Genomic DNA, 12449 nt, shown 5'->3' with positions numbered 1-12449 from the left:
CCTCTGGTAGCTCTTATTTTCAATAATAATTTATGTTCAACTAATGTACATTAGACGAGCCAAGCGCATAAATTTGACGAGAATCTTAATCAACATTGACTCGCTGAAAATTGTCATTATTGTTATAAAATAACAATGAGTTTTGTATGCTACGAAAGAGAGGCTGCAAGCATTACGATTTTAATATTTCGTATTGTATAGGATTTCAGTGACAGCCGAGCTCGCATTTCGAACTGGGTCGAATGTTATTAATTACCATGGCTCAGGTATTATGAAACGTTTGTCGTAGATTTGTATAACGTGATGAGGAGAGAGCCATATATTTCAATACGAAACGGCCTCGAAGTTATGGAATAACGAGTAAACTAATTAATTGAATTCGAGACTTTGAATGATCCGTCTGCTTTGGATCTCTTTCATTACACGTCGATGAGATGTAGGAGAAATAAGTAGAAAATAATGGCAAGTCCATTCGATACAAATCTCTCTTCGATGCAGACGCGTGAAAAAATTATGTGAAAATCACCAAATTGAAGCTAATGACATTCAAAAACATGTCGAACAGTAAAACAATACAATGAGATGAAATTAGCAAGTGTAATATTTCATAACAATATTATAATAGATGACCCAGAAAAGTCGCGTTGATTTTTTTGTTTAAATATAATAACCTCATCAATCTCGATCTCTATCGGTCTATAACTAAGAGGTAAAATCAATACTGTTGCGAGGGTAGTCTTTTTTAGGTGGCATTCAATTATAATCGATCAAACTGAGTGAGAGTATTCGACGCCTATATCTCCTGCTTGGTCGTAGTAGCTTTAGCACGGACGGTCCACGGTGATCGATTTGATTTTTCAAATTCGACCGTAGGTGGAGCGCGTAACATCTGGCATATACATTTCCGTTTCTTTATCCAGCACCAGTGCCTACTCCCTCTGCATCCTTGCCGGGGTAGGAGAGGGGGTGATATGTCTGTGGCAAGGCATTTTCGAAACGAGATATTGCCCGAAGCTGCTCCATATATGGGAGGACCGACGGGACATTGTGCAGAAAAAGTCTGCGGGGGTGGTGGAGACGCGAACGTTGAACGACTGGCTAGGATAAAAAGCCGGAGGGGAGCAGACGAAACGGATAAGTGTAGGGAAGAATAGCAGGTACAGGGAACTCTAAGGATCGATGTCGCGCGAGAAGCTAGTGCCGTGCATGGGATGCCGTGGGCTCTTATGGGTGCTTTAGGTATATGCATAATGAATGCGAAAGCATACGATTGCCTTTAGGTATATTCGCAGTCCGGCACTATTTTTCAATCCCTCGCGAGACTGGAATAACGGAAAGACGAGGTAACGAAAGAAAAAACAATATATAGTTTCTATAATGGCTGCATGTGAAATGATACGAAAAAGTGTAGCATGTTTTCTTGGCTGATAATGCACGCTTTCCCATGACGAAATCAAAGCCTTTGTTGGTGTCACGGACGAACCTGCGGATGTACGTGAAAAAGGGAAAAGTTGAAATTCGATCGGACTCGTAAGAAAAATGTGCGGTATCGAATAGAAGACTGTTTTGTTTCTTGGAATTTTTCAATCAGTCTTTGAAGGAAAATTTAGGTATCCCGAATGGCGTCCTTCTTTTTAGTTTGCCTCGCAGTACTGGAATCGAATCCCTGTTTCGCTTTAGAAAGAGGGATATTTGAGATCAAGCGACAAACATATCTGAAGGGGTCAGAGGGAGGCTGGAGAAAGATATGCAGATAACAAAGAGAGGAAAAAACAATTTAAGGAAGAAAAAGGAGATCTCTGGGGAGATCTCTGAGAGGATGGGAACAAGCATAGTAAAGTTGGCAGATGTTGCCACGTGCACCATCGTTGAGACACTAAACTGGCGCTAGACCCGTCTCTCCCCAGGAGATTCAAGGAGAACGATCGAACAAACGAGAAGAGGAGTCAAGAGAGGGTAAACTTAAGAATGGGCGTAAAAAGGGACAACGTATTCTGATAGGGCTTTCCTTTGGAAGATTAGACTGGAATAAAGCCTACCGGAATAAGCAAATACTTGATGAAAACTACAGAGAGAGAGAGAGAGACTGTAAAGTTTTATCCTTCAATCGATTCAATTACCGTGGAAAGTCGGTGGTTTACGTGAATGTTAAATTTTAATTACGTGTACCGAAGTATATTTTTTCTTTTGGCTCGTGTGGATATAGCTAGGCGAAACTGAGCCGGAGGTGCGCGTCTGCAGACAGGATACGAGAATTGGCCAGGGTCCAAGCAACTCCGAGCGATCTCCCTCGCTCTCTCCTGCGACTCTGTAACGGGCATTGCAGTATGTTTGACCATCGTTGGAATGTTTGCTTCCAAGCCCTCGGTGTCCTCCTATCTCTTGCAATTAATTGCTTTCGTATAAATCTCAAATCAGACTAAACGCCGGGCAATGACTGTGGCTTTCATGCGAACGTGGAGTGATCACCGTATCAAAGGTGTTAGCATGGGGGACTAATATGCACTTCCGGGTTAGCCCCTCCATGCTGGATTTTACCTAATGACTCCTGTCACAACGCCAATCTTTGAATTATCAGTATTATGCAAATGTTTTCTTATCACAGCTTCCACCGTTCTGTAAATTATTCGCTCGTTCCAACTTCGCTTTTAACAAAGAATCTATGCTAATATTACAAAGACAGCGAAACTACTCTTGAAAGATATGATTGATGCAGTTAAAATTACTTGCAAGAATTTTACGAGAAATATAAGATTAGCCTCTTGAGCCTTGTTGTATCATTAACCGGGGCATTAAGTAGATAAGTCCGTGAGACTTTTAAACAAGTTTTTGCGATTAAGGATCTGAAGTAGATTTTAGAGCATTATCCAGAGAGGAGAGTCGAAAATTCTAAAGAATTATCTTGGAGGGACAATTCAATTATTTTTCGATGGTGTCTATAATTTGTTTGAACGAGTAAGAGATTTTCGTATGCTCGAGAATGTTTTAATGCTGGAAAAGGAAGAAACGTTTTAGGGGAAAAAGATGATGGAGTAAGTTTGCAAGGGATGAGGTTGAACGGTAGAATTTGCAGGAGAATGTTTGAAAAGTGTTTGGCAGCGTTTATACGGGTCCACTAGTCTCGCGGAAGAAATCACGCGTTGGCACTTTGGTCATTATTCACGCGGTGAGATGGAAAAGGCTTTCTGTGTACGTGTGGATGCCTGAGGCAGAGGAGTCGGCGTTTATTCCAATTTATGTTCCGCGATAAATCGTACGAGCCAGTCGGTGGTTCAATGGACCAACGACGCTCGTGGTTTACCGACGAGACCATCTTCGAAAAACTGAGAGTGCCGTCACTTACTGCGAATTATGGCTCTTTTGCTCCTTTCTAAAAAATATCATCCATCACGAGAGCTAAACTTTCGACTAAATCTGCAAATCGATAAAATCATTGCGCAGTCGCTAAATCTGAAAATAAAACAATGCGTATTTATTTTAGTAATTATATAATTAAAATTAATCACTTCTATTTAATTACGTCAATCATTTATTTTCGCACTGCGTCTAGCTTGGATTTAATTTCCTATTGATTATTCTCTGTATATATAATTAATTGCTATTTTTTTTAATAATTCGCAATTCATGTAGTATGATTAATAAGCTTTAAAGGGAGCTTTTAGTGTTTTGCAAAAACTGATTTCGATATTAATGACCCGTGATACGACGAAGCAATAATTCCAATGTAACCGAGAGTCAGAGAGTGGGGTGGGGGTTGCAGGGAGATGTTTCAGGAAATACAGTGATTATCCGAGATGCGAACAAATACGAAATGCTCGTGACGCAGAAAACTAGGGCAACGATAGTGAATCACGAGGTCGTTGGAGATTGGTCCGCATTTAACAAGCTGCCAGCAGAGTAATGGGAACATCGTCACTCTTCGTGAGATCATTTCATATAATGAAATCCTTGGTAAAAAGATTGGGAGTCCCCTTTGCTTCTCCTTTTAGATCTCGAATATTAACTATGGCCATTTTACGTGTCTCTTAAATTTTATCTTCGTTTTTAAATTGCTCACAATGTGTACTGTCGATAAGCGATGAAAAATGATATAGTATTACCTTACATCACTTTTTATTTCAATTAACCAAACTTTTGTTACAGGAGTTTATACCGTTTTAACGTTCACACTGTTCTAACAATAGAAATAATTGAATATTTGCACGAAATTTGAGTTTAAAAAGAATTTATTGAGGTAGAGTTTCAATTTACAGTTATCTCGATAAATAAAAGACCTTGAGCACCTGATCGATTCGACTGCTGCTAGCTAATGGTGATAAGAAGACTGAGGAAACAACGTACTCGAAAGAAAAGGAAAGATTTTAGTAATATTTAGCTTGATAATTAACCAGATATAGCAGATGAGTAAATTGTTCAAATTGATTGTAACAATCTCCTGTTATTCTATATTACTCCTATTTCAACCATTTAATTGGTTAATGAAAAAGAATTACCACAAAAATGACAATTTACTGAAATCACATGCTAAAACCATTTACGATAAACTCCTATATAAAATAATAATTAATTATTTTGAATAAGAGACCGCTCAAGGGTAAAGAGCAAAATTAAAGCGAACTGTTTAATCTAATGGACGTTCTTCATCACTTATATTCAATCAGTATTGGAGCTAACATTACCTACGGAAGCTTTCAAGTTAATTAAAAAAGAAAAGTTAAGTATTTTTTCAAATAGTACAGTTTGTTTGCATCATTTGATAACTCTTGCAGAATGCAAAATAATTATATAGTTAAATTTTTTATAAATAGAATCCTTGTGAGAGTAATTTCAAAGTCAGTACCTGATAGGCGAAGGAAATATATCCAAAGTCTGTAGAGCATCGATACAAGGACTTACCTGGAACAAAAAAAGAGAATGGTAAGGTTATTTGACCGTATTATACATAAACTAATGGGAAAATAGAAAAAATTAGTAATGCTATAGAGGTTCCACATCCTGCATACTCTTCCAATGAACAAATCCTGATCATATCAACATTATAAAATGCTATAAAATGCAGTTTTGGAATTGTTGCGCAAGTTTAAAAATGGCCAGCTCAAAGTCCTTTCGCGCGTGCACGTTCGAACGAGAAATTCCGCAATGCGGACTATCGGGGCTAAATTCGCACAGCGACTATATAACGGGTGTCCCCCGCACAAGTTCACCTCCGGTGTAATTAATGATTCATAATCCTCCTGTGACTTAGAAAAGTCTCGAGACTTCAGTGTCACATCTCCATCCTGCCTCGTTTCTTACCAAGCAGCTTTCGTTTTACGCGCAGAAAGGACAAACGAAGCGAGTTCGTTTGATACGGGGGCAAATTAAAGGCGAGTTAAAGTTTGACAAGGTACTTTGTCAAAACTGTTCCCCAAAACGCGGGTATTCATCATATGTATAACAATCCCCAAGTGAGATTACAAGCTTTTATCTAAATAACACTTCCAGTGCGAGAATGGGATCGGGTTAAATAATATAAGAAATATGGTAAAACACTGTATTAAAAAAAAAGTATCAGCTTCTCGTCTCTACGGATAAGTCTAGAGATGACCGACGTCATTTGTGCTTGTGCATATTTCATGAGAAGCTGCGCAGGGTAAGTTTTAGCGAGAGAATAATGAAGACAGGTTAGTCATCATGTTTTGTTCTCATCATGACCACTCGTGTACGTTACGGAGCTAAAGTTAGTCGACGTTAAGGGTATTGAAGTTTTACGAGTCCACCGTTATATCCCGATGATGAGAGGTAGCATCTTGTGGGTTCATCCCTCGTACAGGGGATCGTAATGAAACTAAATGGAACTGATTCTAGCATCGATATTTTTCAGAATCTGGAGAGTCACGAGGCAGAGCTTGCGCGAGACGTTGGGATGGGCCGTTATCTTTGGTCAGGGATGAAGAAAAAGGGTCGAAGTATAAAAAAAGGAGGAAGAAATGTTGACAAGGCTGTGGAAAAATAATCGTAATGGATGTGTGGTATGGTTCCTCAATACATATAAAATCCCCGGGGAGACAGGATAGCTTGGTTGATATTTGCACTCTTTTGCCAGAGTATAGAGACCAGAAACTACTTATAGCTTAACCCACTATTTTATCCGTGTTATTTGTCACGTCCTTTCCTCTTTCGCACCCCGCTTGGCTCGGGACTTGAACGAGGATGCCCCCTTTACTCCTCCCGTATAATCCCTATTTTCAAGTACCAATTTGATCCACGGACTCGAAAAAGGAGGTCGGAGGATATACGTTACTCGAGTACCAGCTGTCTCTGCAAAGAATAAATTTTTTAGCTCAACCAACCCTGCTCGTACGTCTTATTTTCCACGATGCTGCTCTTCTCATTTTCCCCCTTCTATCCTAAATTATTTCTATAAGCCACTTGATTTTCCTTGCACGCGCTTGCCTCTTGCGTACACATAAACTTCTGAAGAAAAATAACAATCTCGTGTCGTACGTAATTCTGCACGTCGTTCGTCTTTATTATTCAGTGCAACGTTTCACATTTATTTTTAAAGTTATTTCTATATCGCAGTAGATTTCGTACAAGTGTGCCGTGATATAATGGCTACATTTCTGAATTACGCTGATCTGGGGGCTTGAAATATTGTGGAGAATCGGAAGTGTGAAAGAGATAAGGACAAAGGCAGTATGAGAGCTGGACACTTCTCTCCAGGCACCAGTTGGCACAGCAAATAGCACATTTTGCGGTTTAACGGCTGTCGTGCAATATTCTTTTCTCTTTCTCCTCGCCTTACCTTTTCTTTTTTATTCTTCATTCGGTTCGACTGAATTATATTCCTTCAAAAACAACGATAGCAGTGCAATCTGTGTTTTTTCTATTAAAGTAAAAAAGCTGTAATAATAAGTAGAAAAACTAACGTTCTTTCTCTTTCTCTCTTTCTCTCCCTCTTTCAATTTTCAAGAAATCCTCTTACAGTCCGGAATCTGCTTCCCACTGAGCCGTGAAGCAGTATGGATTGAAAAATAAAAGATGGACGAGTATATCGATTTATCGCAATGTTTTATCAATGAATTTTGAATCACCCTAGTAATCGCGGTGGAATCGATAAATATAAAAATCATATCAGACGTTATTAAGGAACTACATTGATATAAGAACATATTATCAGAATTATATTGAGAATAAAATGTTGTGTTTAAGGTCAATATTATCTATTAGTCAATATTTTCCATCGCGATATTATTTTATACACTATAGCCACTTCCACGCTCGTATTAATAGTACTCTGGTATACTTTTTTACGACAGATTGTAACGAAACATATTTGAAAAATATTGAAATAGGTTATGAAAACGTCAATAGACACCCTTAATTATACGACAGCTCTCAAAAGAATATGATCCTCCTATATAAGTGTACAACGTCGGAGGTAACTTTCTATATACGACCTTTATAGTTTAAGAGTTGTCTACATATTATATGTAACGAACAATTATCGTTAATGCATACTTAAGCTAAAAAGAATTTTACAGAATGTATGTTACATGGAATTTACACGTATGTTCACTATAGGGTAGACTAATAGATTTTTCTACCACCGAAAGATTATCACTAGTGACGGGGTATTTAAGTCGGGTCGCGCCCATTGTGAATGTACAAAAGAATTTCGGATTATACGTAGATAATGGCGAATAGCAATGGGAGAGACGATGGAAATTCGAGAGCGAAGTTTCCTTTATTGTGTAAAAGTTTGTTCAGCAAATAATTGGTAAATTTTCCGGTTTAGCGAATTCCACACCCTCGTATATCCTATTCCCTACAGTAGTTGTTCCAACCAGTTTCTGTATTCAGAGTTTCAGGGATCTCCTGTTTATTATGATGAAAGAGTAACACAAAATGTGCTTGCGAGTCATATATGAACCAAAAATATTAAAATAAAATATAATTTTCGCGATAACGAGAAGCACGATATTCTTTTCTTGAAAGCCATAATGGTTCCTCGTATCCTATCTAATTATTCAGGGCAAACAATTTATCGTCAAAGGAATATAAATTGAAGATAAATTTATACCCGCACACACACACAGCTTCTCATAGAAATAAAGAATCCATTAAATAAACGAAAATTGAAAGCCGAAGCTAAGAAATTGGGTAAAATAGTTTTGTATTTCATCGAGCATGAAGCCCGCATCCTTCTGACCGTGTCTTCTCCTTTCTCCCTCCCTCTCTCTCTCTCTCTCTCTCCTTTATAAAACTCTTAGCTTCCATTGCGATCCAGCTTCGAGCGCAATTTAAAGGAAAACTGCTGTCAGATTCAGTCGGATTCTGGATTAGGATCAATTCTGGTAACACGTCTAGTGGAACTCGTCCCAAAGTTAGAGAGAGCTCAGGTGGTTGACTTTAATTCTGTTTATCGAATGATACGCCACAGCTAGAGCTACTCTCTCTCTCTAAATGCATTTTTTTCTATATAGCCTTGTCTGGAATTTTACAAATATTGGAGAAAAAAAAACTGCATCGATACCTACGAGAAAATCGACAGTCTCCGTGGCTCTATAATATTGAAGCTCGATTAATACCCTCGTTTGAAAAGTTTCCCAACTCTTTTTATCACCGTCCTTACTTTCCATGCTCGGCAATCCTTCCACTTTCCTACGAAATTGTTCTCTGAAAAAGTATTATTCACTTTTGTCAGACAACAATTTCTTCCCACCTTGGAGAGACCGCGGGACATTAATGACAAAGAGAGCGAAAACTTTCTAACATTACCATTGCATCAAACTTGCAACAGTTCGTAAGTACAAAAATTCATAATTTGTTCCACTGTACTTCCATACTAAAAGCTCAAGCTTTTACATTTTAGCCAATTTAAATTCTTACAAGAAATCGTGTTTATGTTTTTGCAAAATCATTTTAAAAAATAGATAAGCCTTTTTTTATGTATTTCTCGTTGTTTTCCCTTCGTACCTTGTGTATTTAACTACGTAATAGGGTAGAATGGGATAAGCGACCACTCATTCGCTTGGTACATTATTATTTACGGTCACAGAAGAGATCCCTTAAGACTGGGTCTCACAAACGACGGCCACATTTTCTTTACTCCGCTAAGTTTTAATTACGGACCGAAACTGCCATAAACAATCCGCAGACATAAAATACAGAGTACTGCAGTATCACTGAGTCACCGAAATCACAATAATACTTTAAGTCTTCCTTCAGTTCTTCTCAATCTCGTCCAATGTATCTTTTATATTTCATTAAAAGGATCTCTGTTAATTGCCATGAAAACATAGCGTTAATTATCCAACCAGAAGCCAAAAATAGTGTTACGTCAATATATAGAGGCAATGCTTTTTTTTATTTAACATCCATTTAATGAAGCTGTAGCGACATATATCTTCCTAAATGATTGTGTATAATTCCAAATCTCCGATGATTAGTTCTCTATATCCGTTCGTCTATTTCAACTTCATCCTTATTCGACTGAAGTTGAATTACACTGGCACCCTATACAATTTTCTGGAGGACAATGTAGTTGAAGCAGAATGTAACAGAATTTAGTAATTCGTTCAGCATAATTTTAACCAATAACAAACTTGTATCTTTTTAACCAGGATGAATTTTAATTTAGTTTCTAAATAAAACCATAGATGGAGATTAAATAACCTTGCATTGAACAATTTATGCTAACCAACCGTTTACATATACAAAAGCTACCTTTTTAAGCGAATGCCTTGATATCTTCAGCAATTAGTAATCGACTAAATTTTATGTAAACGCCAGAAAAAATGTTATTTCAGACAGCGCAAAATTAAAAAGCCTGTGTGATGGATAGACTACTAATTAATTTGCATGAAATTTAAATACAAATTAATTTTATGTTAATAAGGAAGGTAAGTATACCACTCTATCGAAATTTCGTAGTAGGCCAACGTTTTGGTTAGTTTATCTCAACCGCAAACTTTGAACGGCTTAAAGCCGCCACTTTATTAGTAGATTTATTAATAGAGTTTATTAATAGAACTATTGATTAGATTCAAAGATTTAATTAAAACCAAACCAAAGTCTTTCTCTCCTCTGCAAATTCAGCTGGGTAGACGAAAGAATAAAATTATGGAAATAAATTTAATAGGTTAAATAGCGATAGAAGTCTGGCAGTTGAAAACGAATGATCCAGCAACGTTTGGCTAGCAGCCGTGGAGGCCATAATTCATTCAGCGATAATTGCTTCCAATACTGAAATAACTTAGTACACGCGAGTCCTGGAAAATCCTGGATATATATATATCAATTTTGACTGCCTACTTAAATATGGCGAGTGCAAGAAAGCGTTTGGCTAGTCGCCCGTCTACCCAATTTCATTCCTATACTCCTGAAATCAATAATGGTTATGCAATAATCGATTTCTCGTGCAGCAGGGCGATCATTTTTATTTCGACAGTGACGGAATAATAAAATGGAGCTATATCTAGGTCCCATGGTGTTGTTATATCACGTCTCGTTTAGTCGAAGGTCAACCGTCCACTCTGATGGTTTTACTCAGTCAACCGTTGACAATTCGAGCAATTCAATTTTCCATAACACAGCATTAGGGTATGCGCTAAGCGAATACCTAGCTGCTCGTCAAGCCCAGCAAACGACCAGTCCGTGGCCACCATGGGACACCTAGGCACGCTTCACTCGTTAAGTCATCCTACCACGTGTTACCATCTTCCACAACTCTGTTCCTACATAATCACTTTAATTAACGATTCCCCTTTATATTTCCCGTTGCCAGTAACTAAAAACGCAATTTCATCTACAGAATGTGCTCTGCGTTTTTTAATTAAAGAATTATGATTTAACTTTATATTTAAAACATTAATTAATTTAAGATATTTACAGCTAAATAGTATTCGTTTTTATGATAAAACTGTGCAAATTTCCGAGATTTTCGCTCTCTTCGAAAAAAATTAGCTGTATTTATTTATCAACCATGCCACTAGGAGTGTTGCAAATGGCAAAGTATAATGCGTAACCTCTCAATAGTGCTGCATAATGAAACGAGGAGAGTGATTAAAAATGAAAACTTTCTACAAATATATTTATTTTATGATTCACATCTCTCACCGGATAAGCAATGTTGGTATATATGTATAAGGGTAGGGGTAAGTTCCTAGATACAAAGAAAAGCGAATCAAAATTATTCAGAGAGGGATTATTGAGAGAGGTTGCTTTGTACATGAAAAATGTAAGCAATTAAGCTACTGTACATTGTTAAAAACAGAATTATTATATCATGCATAGTGAGTGTATCTCTATTAAGTTTAACTACATTTTATTATCAACTCAAAATTTTTTTATACAGAGTATTATCCTCTTTTTCAGAGAACAATCAGCGAACCTATATAGATGCTGCTGTGTATTAAATTGTATAAAAACCTTAATACAATTAACGCACAAGAACATTTAATAGCTCATTATTATTCTATGTATCCTTAATTATGTATTTGGCAATTGTATAATCTGGAAGATTAAAATCATATGTATATTGCAGTGTATACAGTTTAATATATGACGTCTAGACACCCTACATAGATCTAGATTAAAGAGCTTGTTGCACCTTGCATGTCCCGTATTCGTTCGTCGTATTAATGTTCATAATGTATAATATATATAAGTTCAACTTGTGCTTATATGTGTAATTATACCTTATGTTGCCTTATAAAGCCGTCAATTTTACAAGAATTATTATTCAGTCATTTTACAAATCTTCCTTGCACTTTAATTAAAGTAGAACAGCTTATTCTGATGAAAAGCAATATAAGAGGACTAATTACAAATAATTAATCTTAAGGATATTAAAAATGTAGGATATTTCCATCTTAATTCTTAGGTATAAATTGTACAATCAAATGCTAAGAAGTTTTCAAGCTACAAATGAGTCAAAACGGAAAGTTTGGCAGAGAGTATATAAACAATCATTAATATGCGGTTTTCAATCAAGATGTAAATGTCATTTAGTGATAAGTAAGACGTGAACTAATTGTACATATGCAAGCTGTTTTACCCCTTCTATTGTATGCACTTGCTCTCTCATACACAATTCATCTTCATAGTAGAGCGAACTGCGCCTGTTTGAACTCAAATACATATGTATCGATTCAATATGAACCAAACCTTAAACAGACTTTAAATTATCATCACGTCAAACTGTTACTCTGTATAACATAGAGCAGTCTTTGGGAACAATGTAGAAGCCATCCTAATAGTCTCATAAAATTTCTCACTTGACAAATAATAAAAAGAAATCGGCGATCTTTATCTGTTACTCTGCCTTCGTTGAAAACTCAGCAAAAATTTTGCTTCATCTACCTTCCATTACAAATGTCCCAAAGACTGATTCCAGCGTTTCTTTGGAATTTAGTATCCATAGAAAAAGAATGATAAATGTAGGCACATGAAGAGACATTCAA

General features: G+C 36.9%; 1 protein-coding gene across 11 annotated transcripts in view; it reads right to left on the bottom strand.

Moving 5' to 3' along the window:
• The window catches only part of CASK (peripheral plasma membrane protein CASK), a 109007-nt gene that overhangs the window by 38778 nt on the left and 57780 nt on the right, over nt 1-12449 (bottom strand). The gene's annotated exons all lie outside the window — the stretch shown is intronic.

This window comes from Prorops nasuta, unplaced genomic scaffold (genome assembly GCF_024137725.1).
Source record: "Prorops nasuta isolate Cenicafe-Biocafe unplaced genomic scaffold, Cenicafe_Pnas_1.2 PNAS00014, whole genome shotgun sequence".
Classification (NCBI taxonomy): Eukaryota; Metazoa; Arthropoda; class Insecta; order Hymenoptera; family Bethylidae; genus Prorops; species Prorops nasuta.
Note: the sequence above shows the minus strand (reverse complement) of the source record. Positions and strands in the feature narration are given on the sequence as shown.